Here is a 15,877-nt window from a genome sequence, read left to right on the forward strand (position 1 = left end):
TTTTCGGCACAAGATAGGCTATGCATGGCAGGCAATATAAATGGTGGAGGAAGAACCCGGGAGAAGAAAACTGAACGGAAAGAACTCCCGACCCATGATAAAATACTGGCAAGCTTTCTCTGATAACCACATGGGCCAAATCCGAAACTCAAACACACGCAGACAGGTGAGATGGCCGCGATCCGTAATGGTGGGCTATTTAGACCACCCGGGGTACCCACCCCTTGAAAGAGCAGTGTAAGAAATAATAACATTATCGATTGGCACGTGCTAATCAGAGACATCCAGACTAATTTTGTCATAAGCTTGAGATTATTGGTTATTTTTAATTGAATTATCAGGGGTTAGCGCGAACGCAGACCCTCACACTAATAAATAACGACCCCGAGTCACCCACATTTGGGGTGATCGCAGGTTTCAGCCCAACCGAAGTGCAATGGAAAGGCCTCATCCTGGGGAAACCTTTTTTTATTTTTCATAAAATCTTCATTCAATATTTACATGTTAAAATGTACAAGCGAAAACGACACTCCCATCTTCACCCCATACACGCCTTAGCACACAAACTCATAAATACACGTAGATGTGCAAACTCACTGTCCATCCATGCTCTTGTATACACACAAATGTACATATATTGTAAAGCGCATAGCTCACAAGCGACAAAGTTATACATAATATTATTGTATGCAATTTCTATTGTAAATTTGTAACATCTAGTTTGCGAAACGTATAATAATCTCATACAGAAGTTTAAATATTGCAAATTATAAAATTCTAATATTAGAGAAACTGTATTCTTGAAAATGCAAAGTGTCTTTAAGGTGATGCAAGTACTATGCCTCATGTAAATTTGATAGACCAGTGAAGTGCTGTAAAAGTTCGTGCAATAAAACAGAGAATGTTAGCACGTGCTGCTTGAGATATTCTTAAATTAACGTGTAGGCCGGCAGACGTGGATTAAAACATGGTGACTGTGTAGTGAGAGCTAAGGAGAAATCGTAAAATTATATATAATTGGATTTATCCAAAAGGGAAGGAATGTAGTATTATTCTAGACTTATGTCTATTACTAATTCAAAATTGAAGAGAGAACAGAATAATCCAGCTAAACACCATTTATCTATAAAATGAACCAAGTTAAGCCTGGAAAAGTCAGTTCTGATTCTGCATTTTAATCGGGAGAGAAAGAAGGATAACAAGGTGTTACTGGTTACCACTTCTTTATAATAATATGCTCGTATACGTTTAATCCATATAGCATATTTATATTCAGCGCATAATAAAAGGCACAAGTCCTCGAATTCAGGTTCCGGGAACGAGGCCCCATTCGGGATAAGACCGAATTTAAGGAAAGTATAAAAGGTATTGAAGGAGTTTCTGGAAAGTTTTTTTAACCATTTGATAATGAGCTGTTGTAAGGGGAGTATTAATTTGCATTCGAAAAATAAATGATCAGTCGTTTCAATGTCACCGCAAGAAGCGCATAACTTAGATTTGGAAATCTTCTTTAAGAACATGTTGTAGTTAACGGGCAAAATATCATGTATTGTTTTAAAACACACATCTCTAGTGATGGGGTCTAAAAATTTATTATGCAAATTTTTCCAAATGTTGCCGAAATTTAAATCGTATAATTTGGTTATTTTAGGTTCAAGAACATAGCTTTGTAATTGTCGTTGGTAGAAATATTTTGTGGGGACTAGACCAAATTTGAGACTAGGATTATTTTCATAAAATGTTTTGAAAATGGTCATGCACTTTTGATAGAATTTAGGAACATATAGCGTATGAGTAAATGTATTAAGCGCCAAATTAGGGTTGAAAGACCTTAGTTGTAAACCGATCCAATACCTTGCAAAATCTTTCCATTTGGCTGAATATTCATCGTCGAGTAATTTTTGTATATGCTGTATACGTATTGCTTGGATTTTACATTTCAAATGGGTGATGTTTAAACCTCCGTCGTAAAGGGGATTGATGCCTTAAGAGGGCCTCAAGGGAGAATAGTCCTTGACTAATGAGTCACCCTCTATAAATAAAGCATTATTATTATTATTATTATTATTATGCATACAGCTCTAGCGAGATGTTCGAATTTAGAATTCCACAAAAGTGTGAAGATATTCCTATTTATTAAAATTTCATAATGTTTAGGTAGATCAGTCACGGTTGCAGTATACCAAATTTTGCTATAAGCTAAAAGATTAATAACATGGGACTTAGAAATGAGAGGTAAATTTCTACGTTTCCATAGTAATAGTGTATTCGTAAGTTTAGTAACATTTTTGTTCCAGTGATCATCATGACTTAAATCGTTGCCAAAATGAAACCCTACAATTTTTTGTTTGTCGATCCAGGAAATGCCAAAGGGGTGATCACTGCGGTTCCGCCATTTACCCATGAACATACCGTTTGATTTGCTATAATTTACCTTAGCACCGGAAGCGCGATCGTACATGCGAGACCAAAATAAATACCGTTCGATCGATTTGTCCGTGCAACAGAAGCCTGTACTATCGTCCGCGAAAAGGGAGATCTTACAGGCTTCTCTTGCACCTGGCACCTTAACACCTATAATTTCTGGGTCGTTTCGAATTTTGATTGCAAAAGGCTCGTACACTATTACATATAAAAGGGGGGAAAGACTGCAACCTTGACGGACTCCTCTTGAGATTAAAAAGGGGTCCGAAATAAAATTATTGACTATAACTGATGAACTAATATCAGTGTAGAAAATTGAAATCCATTTAATAAAGTCAGGATGAAACCCGAAAGATTCTAATGTTTTTAACATAAATTGATAATTTACCCTATCAAATGCCTTTTCTTGATCTAAGGAAATAAATGCACATGATAATTCTTTTTGTTCGATGTAGTCACAGATGTTTCGTATAAGGTGACCATTATCAAAAATAGATCGACCTTTAACTCCACATGTTTGATCCATGTGTATTATTTTGGACATGACATTTCCAAGTCGATTAGCAATAACTTTGGATAGAATTTTATAGTCTAAATTTAATAGGGAGATAGGTCTCCAATTTTTCATATTATTTGAATTTTCAGGATCCTTACATAATAACGTAATATAAGACAGTTTTTGTGAATCAGACAGAGTGTTTGATTCAAAGATCAAATTATATAAACGGACTAATGTGTCGCCTAAACATTCAAAAAAGTGACATAAAACTCTTTTGTGAGACCATCGGGTCCAGGTGATTTATTTGGCTCCATCATATTTAAAGATTTCCAAATTTCTACTTTAGTAATTGGTCCGGTAAGGAATTGGTTATCTTCAGCCTTTAACTGAGGTAACCCAGTTAGAAATTCTTTAAATAATTCTTCATCAATCAATTCTGTGGTAAAAAGATTTGAATAAAACTTTTTAAAACAGTTTAAGATATCAACACTTGAGTTATGAGTCACATTATTATACTCAATTTCAGTGATAGTTTTCTGGGAACCCTTTTTATTTTCTAATTGAAAAAAGAATTGGCTCGGTCTTTCGTTATTATCTAAAATTTTCGCTTTGCTCCTAATGACTGATCCTATATATTTTTCATTTTGTAATTCCTTGATAGACATTCGGAGTTCTTGTATTTGAAAGAGAAGTTCTTCATTATTGGTTAAATCATATTTCTGTCTTAGATATTGGTAGTCTTTCTTCAATGATTTAATTGCAGAGTTTTTAATTTTCGAAAGTTGTTTGGAATATCGAATGATTTCTTCTTTAAGTTTGAGTTTTAGCTCATCCCAATATTCTAGTGTGATGTTATGATATCTTAGTTCTCTCTTAATTAGGTCCGTAATGAGAGTTTTTAATGTGTTATGGTTTAAGTGCGAGTTATTGCATTTCCAGTAACCGGTACCATATGATATTGATGAGTTACATGCTATACTTAAAGTTACTGCATCGTGGTCGGACTGAGCGAAGTTAACGATTGTCGAATTAATGATGAAATTTGCTATGTTTTTAGAAACATACAGTCGATCAAGTCTGCTTGCTAACAGTGGTAATGAGGGGTCTAGTGTGTTTCGATACCATGTGTACAATTTTGCTGAGGGGTTCAGTTTGCGAAATGTGTCAATTAGTTTAAAGTTGGATATAAGCGATTTCAATGTTTGGACGGACTTATCGCTGTAATTGGTTAGATTACCTACTCGGTCAAGGTTGGAGTTAGTGACACAATTGAAATCTCCAGCAAGAATGAGATTATGTTGTCCCGTTAAATATGTGAACAATGAAGTAAAAAATTAACTTTTCTCCGAATCAGGGATGGGGGCATATATATTTATGGCACGATATGGTATATCATTAAATTGAAAGTCAGCACATATTATTCTACCGTCAAAATCCGTTTCATATTTTAAAAAATGTATGTTAGGATTAAAATTAATTACAGCAACTCCAGATGAAAGATTCGAGCCAAAACTCCATATGGCATAATAACATTGCAATTTATCTTGAATTTTTGAAGTAAGGGTTCTTTTCTCCACGTGGGTTTCTTGTAGGAATACAAGGTCGATGTGATGCGAAGATACCAAGTTTCTAATCTCGTATAGTTTTTGATCCGTGTTGGTTCGAAGGCCATTGACATTTAATGTAAGGATATTAATTTTACTCATGGGTTGCTTGTTATTAGTATGGCATGTCCAGAATAGGTTCAAAATCGTTAATGTATGTGGGACTCTAGGTGTATCAAGTGAATCAATCTGAACTCGAGACGGGTAGAGTCCGTTGTATAAGGTAATACTATTGGAAACCAGAAATGACTTGCTGAACGATAACATAATAAGGGAGGATATGTAATTAAGGGATAAAATATGGTTGAAGAAAATAGATAAAAATCTACAAATGTTGTATGTGCTATGAAATAGATAAGGATGATATGAAGGATGTTGTACATTTGAAGAGAATGAAAAATTATGATTAAGTAAAAGAACAAACCTGTAATAGAACGTATAACCAGGGAAAGTCCTGAAATATTTAGTCCGTTATGCTTATTCATTGTCCATTTTACTGTCCTTGTATATGCCCGGTCCATTTGATTATATTCATTGTCCGTGAGCGTTCCGATTTCTTTATTACATAGTTACTGTAGTGTAATCCAAATTAAGAATTTTGCACATCCATACTTGAATCCTCCTCAAGACGAGACTTTTTTGATCTTTTGGACGTGACTATCTGCCACGTGCACGAATCTAGGTCAAACAATTCTCTTTTTCCTTGTGGTCTGGGTTGATTCGAGTCATCTTCATCATTGTCATCCGGTACTGTTGCTTTCTCTTGTGTTTGGGTCGCTACTTCCTCTTCCGCCCCGTGGGAGGCGTCCAAGAGGGTGGGGGTGGTGGGGTGATCAATTGGTTTGCTGTTTGTCGACGCAGGGGCTGCTGGTGTTAAAGGTTCGTGTGTCGTTGCTTGGGTTGATGTGCTTGGTGCAGGTGGTTGTTGGGCAACGTGTCCTTTATTATTCACTGCTGAAGCATAGCTAGCACCTTTCTCTGGGCAGTCTTTTCGGAGGTGCCCCGACTGACGACATCTCAGGCAAAGTGGGGGGCGGCCCTTCATTGTTATAAGCATACCACACATGCCAAGCGACACGATGTGGGGAATATTCCTGCAATCGAATTCTGTGGTCCGGAGTTTCACTATCCTTGTACCGTTTTCAATCATTGTGTCCTTGTTTATAATTGTCTTGTCTCTGGTTATGTCAAGGATCTCCCCATAATCCTTTAGAACTTCCTTGATAACAATATCATTGACAAACAGGGGCAGCCAGTGTATTCTGAGGTCAATTATTAGGTTAGCAATATATTTAATGCCGTCACCGGTCACGCCTTTTGCCTTCTCTTGGGACTTGAGCACAGCATTCCATGGGGCATTTTCCCCTTCTCTATATAAACCTTCGATGTCAGAAATAGTAACACCCGCAGCTTCAAGTTTGCGAAGCGCTTCCTCCCGAGAAATTCGTCCTTCCACTCGTAGTGTACGAAGATACACATCCGAATTCACATACCTTAAGATGTTGATTTCAACACGGCGATACATATTCCAAAGCGGTAAACTTTGAACTTTCACTTCAAAAGAATTCTTTGATCTACTTTGTCTTGGCCGGATATCCTGGGGAAACCGCCTAGCTGATCACGGTACTCCCTGGTCCAGGTAAGTATGATTTCTTGACGTTTACTGACGTTTATCAACTGACATTTGTGTCTGGAGTAGGAAGTGTGCCTCTAAGTAATGAAAATAAATTAAAACGATTCAGGGCCATGGTACTGCTGATGTCTTAGTATTCCGAATAACTTTATAGCTTATGTTTCAACATTACAAAAGTAACTGAAATGTCTTCAAATAGTCCTTTATTTGCAATTTCAGTTTCTTTTACGGTGGATATATGCTATATAGGTTTGCTCGGACGGCAGGGGATAGTTTCGTATATTGGCCCCTGGCAAATTTCTTAACTTGAGGCAACGGTGCGTATTTTTCAGCTATTATAGTTTTTTAATTAAATATATGGATACATTTTTCAATTCCGCGTTTCGGGCTTGTCTTGTTCTTGAAACTGATATCAGCCATTGACCTCCCATAGTTACTTCACAGCAAGTCGACAGTGAAATAGCAATAGTCGTCTAGCAAGAACTATGGTCAATCACATCTATTTGTTTAGTACACAATGCTTTCCCGAACTGTTACGTAGGGAAAGGGATTGTGTTTGCACTGGCAAGATCGCTTGCTGTTATAAATGAAAAATACAGGTATAAATTTGAGGTTGCAGTGCATCAACCTCTTTTGCTATGTACCACTGCAAATCGACTTGTCAGGTCAAAGGAATACTACTATTTGTTTCCTCTGTTTTATTAAATTTGAAATCTTTGTGCCACTGATTGGCCAGCTACGCTTCGCCGTACTCCGAGTCTAGAAGCTTTGGATTGTTGAAAGTGCTGCTGATACAGAAGTAACTGGTGATGCAGATGATCTCTACAATGAGACTTATGATGAAGCTGTCACTGCTTTTGATAAGGACAACAAGCTTGCTGTATTAACGAAGTTGTTCCTGTTATTTGAAGATATTGTTTCTCTCTCTCTCTCTCTCTCTCTCTCTCTCTCTCTCTCTCTCTCTCTCTCTACTGCAGAGAAGTTCTGTGAAAATAAAACTTGATTTTCGTCGAATCCAGTAAGCATGTTTCCATTTATTTCTCTTTCTTTCTTTCTTTCATTCTTTCTTTCTCTCACAAATATGCTGGATCGCTGTTACTCAAAGATATTTCACACGTTCGTTGTGAGATGGCTCTTTGAAAGTTGTTTGTTGTAGGGTTTAATGCCATTTTTCAGCACAAGATAGGCTATGCATGGCAGGCAATATAAATGGTGGAGGAAGAACCCGGGAGAAGAAAACTGAACGGAAAGAACTCCCGACCCATGATAAAATACTGGCAAGCTTTCTCTGATAACCACATGGGCCAAATCCGAAACTCAAACACACGCAGACAGGTGAGATGGCCGCGATCCGTAATGGTGGGCTATTTAGACCACCCGGGGTACCCACCCCTTGAAAGAGCAGTGTAAGAAATAATAACATTATCGATTGGCACGTGCTAATCAGAGACATCCAGACTAATTTTGTCATAAGCTTGAGATTATTGGTTATTTTTAATTGAATTATCAGGGGTTAGCGCGAACGCAGACCCTCACACTAATAAATAACGACCCCGAGTCACCCACATTTGGGGTGATCGCAGGTTTCAGCCCAACCGAAGTGCAATGGAAAGGCCTCATCCTGGGGAAACCTTTTTTTATTTTTCATAAAATCTTCATTCAATATTTACATGTTAAAATGTACAAGCGAAAACGACACTCCCATCTTCACCCCATACACGCCTTAGCACACAAACTCATAAATACACGTAGATGTGCAAACTCACTGTCCATCCATGCTCTTGTATACACACAAATGTACATATATTGTAAAGCGCATAGCTCACAAGCGACAAAGTTATACATAATATTATTGTATGCAATTTCTATTGTAAATTTGTAACATCTAGTTTGCGAAACGTATAATAATCTCATACAGAAGTTTAAATATTGCAAATTATAAAATTCTAATATTAGAGAAACTGTATTCTTGAAAATGCAAAGTGTCTTTAAGGTGATGCAAGTACTATGCCTCATGTAAATTTGATAGACCAGTGAAGTGCTGTAAAAGTTCGTGCAATAAAACAGAGAATGTTAGCACGTGCTGCTTGAGATATTCTTAAATTAACGTGTAGGCCGGCAGACGTGGATTAAAACATGGTGACTGTGTAGTGAGAGCTAAGGAGAAATCGTAAAATTATATATAATTGGATTTATCCAAAAGGGAAGGAATGTAGTATTATTCTAGACTTATGTCTATTACTAATTCAAAATTGAAGAGAGAACAGAATAATCCAGCTAAACACCATTTATCTATAAAATGAACCAAGTTAAGCCTGGAAAAGTCAGTTCTGATTCTGCATTTTAATCGGGAGAGAAAGAAGGATAACAAGGTGTTACTGGTTACCACTTCTTTATAATAATATGCTCGTATACGTTTAATCCATATAGCATATTTATATTCAGCGCATAATAAAAGGCACAAGTCCTCGAATTCAGGTTCCGGGAACGAGGCCCCATTCGGGATAAGACCGAATTTAAGGAAAGTATAAAAGGTATTGAAGGAGTTTCTGGAAAGTTTTTTTAACCATTTGATAATGAGCTGTTGTAAGGGGAGTATTAATTTGCATTCGAAAAATAAATGATCAGTCGTTTCAATGTCACCGCAAGAAGCGCATAACTTAGATTTGGAAATCTTCTTTAAGAACATGTTGTAGTTAACGGGCAAAATATCATGTATTGTTTTAAAACACACATCTCTAGTGATGGGGTCTAAAAATTTATTATGCAAATTTTTCCAAATGTTGCCGAAATTTAAATCGTATAATTTGGTTATTTTAGGTTCAAGAACATAGCTTTGTAATTGTCGTTGGTAGAAATATTTTGTGGGGACTAGACCAAATTTGAGACTAGGATTATTTTCATAAAATGTTTTGAAAATGGTCATGCACTTTTGATAGAATTTAGGAACATATAGCGTATGAGTAAATGTATTAAGCGCCAAATTAGGGTTGAAAGACCTTAGTTGTAAACCGATCCAATACCTTGCAAAATCTTTCCATTTGGCTGAATATTCATCGTCGAGTAATTTTTGTATATGCTGTATACGTATTGCTTGGATTTTACATTTCAAATGGGTGATGTTTAAACCTCCGTCGTAAAGGGGATTGATGCCTTAAGAGGGCCTCAAGGGAGAATAGTCCTTGACTAATGAGTCACCCTCTATAAATAAAGCATTATTATTATTATTATTATTATTATTATGCATACAGCTCTAGCGAGATGTTCGAATTTAGAATTCCACAAAAGTGTGAAGATATTCCTATTTATTAAAATTTCATAATGTTTAGGTAGATCAGTCACGGTTGCAGTATACCAAATTTTGCTATAAGCTAAAAGATTAATAACATGGGACTTAGAAATGAGAGGTAAATTTCTACGTTTCCATAGTAATAGTGTATTCGTAAGTTTAGTAACATTTTTGTTCCAGTGATCATCATGACTTAAATCGTTGCCAAAATGAAACCCTACAATTTTTTGTTTGTCGATCCAGGAAATGCCAAAGGGGTGATCACTGCGGTTCCGCCATTTACCCATGAACATACCGTTTGATTTGCTATAATTTACCTTAGCACCGGAAGCGCGATCGTACATGCGAGACCAAAATAAATACCGTTCGATCGATTTGTCCGTGCAACAGAAGCCTGTACTATCGTCCGCGAAAAGGGAGATCTTACAGGCTTCTCTTGCACCTGGCACCTTAACACCTATAATTTCTGGGTCGTTTCGAATTTTGATTGCAAAAGGCTCGTACACTATTACATATAAAAGGGGGGAAAGACTGCAACCTTGACGGACTCCTCTTGAGATTAAAAAGGGGTCCGAAATAAAATTATTGACTATAACTGATGAACTAATATCAGTGTAGAAAATTGAAATCCATTTAATAAAGTCAGGATCAAACCCGAAAGATTCTAATGTTTTTAACATAAATTGATAATTTACCCTATCAAATGCCTTTTCTTGATCTAAGGAAATAAATGCACATGATAATTCTTTTTGTTCGATGTAGTCACAGATGTTTCGTATAAGGTGACCATTATCAAAAATAGATCGACCTTTAACTCCACATGTTTGATCCATGTGTATTATTTTGGACATGACATTTCCAAGTCGATTAGCAATAACTTTGGATAGAATTTTATAGTCTAAATTTAATAGGGAGATAGGTCTCCAATTTTTCATATTATTTGAATTTTCAGGATCCTTACATAATAACGTAATATAAGACAGTTTTTGTGAATCAGACAGAGTGTTTGATTCAAAGATCAAATTATATAAACGGACTAATGTGTCGCCTAAACATTCAAAAAAGTGACATAAAACTCTTTTGTGAGACCATCGGGTCCAGGTGATTTATTTGGCTCCATCATATTTAAAGATTTCCAAATTTCTACTTTAGTAATTGGTCCGGTAAGGAATTGGTTATCTTCAGCCTTTAACTGAGGTAACCCAGTTAGAAATTCTTTAAATAATTCTTCATCAATCAATTCTGTGGTAAAAAGATTTGAATAAAACTTTTTAAAACAGTTTAAGATATCAACACTTGAGTTATGAGTCACATTATTATACTCAATTTCAGTGATAGTTTTCTGGGAACCCTTTTTATTTTCTAATTGAAAAAAGAATTGGCTCGGTCTTTCGTTATTATCTAAAATTTTCGCTTTGCTCCTAATGACTGATCCTATATATTTTTCATTTTGTAATTCCTTGATAGACATTCGGAGTTCTTGTATTTGAAAGAGAAGTTCTTCATTATTGGTTAAATCATATTTCTGTCTTAGATATTGGTAGTCTTTCTTCAATGATTTAATTGCAGAGTTTTTAATTTTCGAAAGTTGTTTGGAATATCGAATGATTTCTTCTTTAAGTTTGAGTTTTAGCTCATCCCAATATTCTAGTGTGATGTTATGATATCTTAGTTCTCTCTTAATTAGGTCCGTAATGAGAGTTTTTAATGTGTTATGGTTTAAGTGCGAGTTATTGCATTTCCAGTAACCGGTACCATATGATATTGATGAGTTACATGCTATACTTAAAGTTACTGCATCGTGGTCGGACTGAGCGAAGTTAACGATTGTCGAATTAATGATGAAATTTGCTATGTTTTTAGAAACATACAGTCGATCAAGTCTGCTTGCTAACAGTGGTAATGAGGGGTCTAGTGTGTTTCGATACCATGTGTACAATTTTGCTGAGGGGTTCAGTTTGCGAAATGTGTCAATTAGTTTAAAGTTGGATATAAGCGATTTCAATGTTTGGACGGACTTATCGCTGTAATTGGTTAGATTACCTACTCGGTCAAGGTTGGAGTTAGTGACACAATTGAAATCTCCAGCAAGAATGAGATTATGTTGTCCCGTTAAATATGTGAACAATGAAGTAAAAAATTAACTTTTCTCCGAATCAGGGATGGGGGCATATATATTTATGGCACGATATGGTATATCATTAAATTGAAAGTCAGCACATATTATTCTACCGTCAAAATCCGTTTCATATTTTAAAAAATGTATGTTAGGATTAAAATTAATTATAGCAACTCCAGATGAAAGATTCGAGCCAAAACTCCATATGGCATAATAACATTGCAATTTATCTTGAATTTTTGAAGTAAGGGTTCTTTTCTCCACGTGGGTTTCTTGTAGGAATACAAGGTCGATGTGATGCGAAGATACCAAGTTTCTAATCTCGTATAGTTTTTGATCCGTGTTGGTTCGAAGGCCATTGACATTTAATGTAAGGATATTAATTTTACTCATGGGTTGCTTGTTATTAGTATGGCATGTCCAGAATAGGTTCAAAATCGTTAATGTATGTGGGACTCTAGGTGTATCAAGTGAATCAATCTGAACTCGAGACGGGTAGAGTCCGTTGTATAAGGTAATACTATTGGAAACCAGAAATGACTTGCTGAACGATAACATAATAAGGGAGGATATGTAATTAAGGGATAAAATATGGTTGAAGAAAATAGATAAAAATCTACAAATGTTGTATGTGCTATGAAATAGATAAGGATGATATGAAGGATGTTGTACATTTGAAGAGAATGAAAAATTATGATTAAGTAAAAGAACAAACCTGTAATAGAACGTATAACCAGGGAAAGTCCTGAAATATTTAGTCCGTTATGCTTATTCATTGTCCATTTTACTGTCCTTGTATATGCCCGGTCCATTTGATTATATTCATTGTCCGTGAGCGTTCCGATTTCTTTATTACATAGTTACTGTAGTGTAATCCAAATTAAGAATTTTGCACATCCATACTTGAATCCTCCTCAAGACGAGACTTTTTTGATCTTTTGGACGTGACTACCTGCCACGTGCACGAATCTAGGTCAAACAATTCTCTTTTTTCTTGTGGTCTGGGTTGATTCGAGTCATCTTCATCATTGTCATCCGGTACTGTTGCTTTCTCTTGTGTTTGGGTCGCTACTTCCTCTTCCGCCCCGTGGGAGGCGTCCAAGAGGGTGGGGGTGGTGGGGTGATCAATTGGTTTGCTGTTTGTCGACGCAGGGGCTGCTGGTGTTAAAGGTTCGTGTGTCGTTGCTTGGGTTGATGTGCTTGGTGCAGGTGGTTGTTGGGCAACGTGTCCTTTATTATTCACTGCTGAAGCATAGCTAGCACCTTTCTCTGGGCAGTCTTTTCGGAGGTGCCCCGACTGACGACATCTCAGGCAAAGTGGGGGGGCGGCCCTTCATTGTTATAAGCATACCACACATGCCAAGCGACACGATGTGGGGAATATTCCTGCAATCGAATTCTGTGGTCCGGAGTTTCACTATCCTTGTACCGTTTTCAATCATTGTGTCCTTGTTTATAATTGTCTTGTCTCTGGTTATGTCAAGGATCTCCCCATAATCCTTTAGAACTTCCTTGATAACAATATCATTGACAAACAGGGGCAGCCAGTGTATTCTGAGGTCAATTATTAGGTTAGCAATATATTTAATGCCGTCACCGGTCACGCCTTTTGCCTTCTCTTGGGACTTGAGCACAGCATTCCATGGGGCATTTTCCCCTTCTCTATATAAACCTTCGATGTCAGAAATAGTAACACCCGCAGCTTCAAGTTTGCGAAGCGCTTCCTCCCGAGAAATTCGTCCTTCCACTCGTAGTGTACGAAGATACACATCCGAATTCACATACCTTGAGATGTTGATTTCAACACGGCGATACATATTCCAAAGCGGTAAACTTTGAACTTTCACTTCAAAAGAATTCTTTGATCTACTTTGTCTTGGCCGGATATCCTGGGGAAACCGCCTAGCTGATCACGGTACTCCCTGGTCCAGGTAAGTATGATTTCTTGACGTTTACTGACGTTTATCAACTGACATTTGTGTCTGGAGTAGGAAGTGTGCCTCTAAGTAATGAAAATAAATTAAAACGATTCAGGGCCATGGTACTGCTGATGTCTTAGTATTCCGAATAACTTTATAGCTTATGTTTCAACATTACAAAAGTAACTGAAATGTCTTCAAATAGTCCTTTATTTGCAATTTCAGTTTCTTTTACGGTGGATATATGCTATATAGGTTTGCTCGGACGGCAGGGGATAGTTTCGTATATTGGCCCCTGGCAAATTTCTTAACTTGAGGCAACGGTGCGTATTTTTCAGCTATTATAGTTTTTTAATTAAATATATGGATACATTTTTCAATTCCGCGTTTCGGGCTTGTCTTGTTCTTGAAACTGATATCAGCCATTGACCTCCCATAGTTACTTCACAGCAAGTCGACAGTGAAATAGCAATAGTCGGCTAGCAAGAACTATGGTCAATCACATCCAGCTGTTTAGTACACAATGCTTTCCCGAACTGTTACGTAGGGAAAGGGATTGTGTTTGCACTGGCAAGATCGCTTGGTGTCATAAATGAAAAATGCAGGTATAAATTTGAGGCTGCAGTGCATCAACCTCTTTTGCTATGAACCGCTGCAAATCGACTTGTCAGGTCAAAGGAATACTACTATTTGTTTCCTCTGTTTTATTAAATTTGAAATGTTTGTGCCACTGATTGGCCAGCTACGCTTCGCCGTACTCCGAGTCTAGAAGCTTTGGATTGTTGAAAGTGCTGCTGATACAGAAGTAACTGGTGATGCAGATGATCTCTACAATGAGACTTATGATGAAGCTGTCACTGCTTTTGATAAGGACAACAAGCTTGCTGTATTAACGAAGTTGTTCCTGTTATTTGAAGATATTGTTTCTCTCTCTCTCTCTCTCTCTCTCTCTCTACTGCAGAGAAGTTCTGTGAAAATAAAACTTGATTTTCGTCGAATCCAGTAAGCATGTTTCCATTTATTTCTCTTTCTTTCTTTCTTTCATTCTTTCTTTCTCTCACAAATATGCTGGATCGCTGTTACTCAAAGATATTTCACACGTTCGTTGTGAGATGGCTCTTTGAAAGTTGTTTGTTGTAGGGTTTAATGCCATTTTTCGGCACAAGATAGGCTATGCATGGCAGGCAATATAAATGGTGGAGGAAGAACCCGGGAGAAGAAAACTGAACGGAAAGAACTCCCGACCCAGGATAAAATACTGGCAAGCTTTCTCAGATAACCACATGGGCCAAATCCGAAACTCAAACACACGCAGACAGGTGAGATGGCCGCGATCCGTAATGGTGGGCTATTTAGACCACCCGGGGTACCCACCCCTTGAAAGAGCAGTGTAAGAAATAATAACCTTATCGATTGGCACGTGCTAATCAGAGACATCCAGACTAATTTTGTCATAAGCTTGAGATTATTGGTTATTTTTAATTGAATTATCAGGGGTTAGCGCGAACGCAGACCCTCACACTAATAAATAACGACCCCGAGTCACCCACATTTGGGGTGATCGCAGGTTTCAGCCCAACCGAAGTGCAATGGAAAGGCCTCATCCTGGGGAAACCTTTTTTTATTTTTCATAAAATCTTCATTCAATATTTACATGTTAAAATGTACAAGCGAAAACGACACTCCCATCTTCACCCCATACACGCCTTAGCACACAAACTCATAAATACACGTAGATGTGCAAACTCACTGTCCATCCATGCTCTTGTATACACACAAATGTACATATATTGTAAAGCGCATAGCTCACAAGCGACAAAGTTATACATAATATTATTGTATGCAATTTCTATTGTAAATTTGTAACATCTAGTTTGCGAAACGTATAATAATCTCATACAGAAGTTTAAATATTGCAAATTATAAAATTCTAATATTAGAGAAACTGTATTCTTGAAAATGCAAAGTGTCTTTAAGGTGATGCAAGTACTATGCCTCATGTAAATTTGATAGACCAGTGAAGTGCTGTAAAAGTTCGTGCAATAAAACAGAGAATGTTAGCACGTGCTGCTTGAGATATTCTTAAATTAACGTGTAGGCCGGCAGACGTGGATTAAAACATGGTGACTGTGTAGTGAGAGCTAAGGAGAAATCGTAAAATTATATATAATTGGATTTATCCAAAAGGGAAGGAATGTAGTATTATTCTAGACTTATGTCTATTACTAATTCAAAATTGAAGAGAGAACAGAATAATCCAGCTAAACACCATTTATCTATAAAATGAACCAAGTTAAGCCTGGAAAAGTCAGTTCTGATTCTGCATTTTAATCGGGAGAGAAAGAAGGATAACAAGGTGTTACTGGTTACCACTTCTTTATAATAATATG

The 15,877-nt window shown here is 36.9% G+C and overlaps 3 non-coding genes across 3 annotated transcripts; all 3 read right to left on the reverse strand.

The window, feature by feature from the left end:
- Positions 1-338: 338 nt before the first annotated feature.
- On the reverse strand, positions 339-503 carry LOC149772074 (U1 spliceosomal RNA). Its single transcript, XR_016417996.1, has one exon. It is a non-coding gene; the product is annotated as a U1 spliceosomal RNA (small nuclear RNA).
- A 7,164-nt stretch (positions 504-7,667) lies between these two features.
- On the reverse strand, positions 7,668-7,832 carry LOC149772075 (U1 spliceosomal RNA). Its single transcript, XR_016417997.1, has one exon. It is a non-coding gene; the product is annotated as a U1 spliceosomal RNA (small nuclear RNA).
- Positions 7,833-14,978: 7,146 nt separating this feature from the next.
- Positions 14,979-15,143, reverse strand: LOC149772076 (U1 spliceosomal RNA). The gene has a single exon (XR_016417998.1). It is a non-coding gene; the product is annotated as a U1 spliceosomal RNA (small nuclear RNA).
- Positions 15,144-15,877: the final 734 nt, after the last annotated feature.

This window comes from Sinohyriopsis cumingii, unplaced genomic scaffold (assembly GCF_028554795.1).
Source record: "Sinohyriopsis cumingii isolate HCF-2022 unplaced genomic scaffold, ASM2855479v2 utg001517l, whole genome shotgun sequence".
Lineage (NCBI taxonomy): Eukaryota > Metazoa > Mollusca > Bivalvia > Unionida > Unionidae > Sinohyriopsis > Sinohyriopsis cumingii.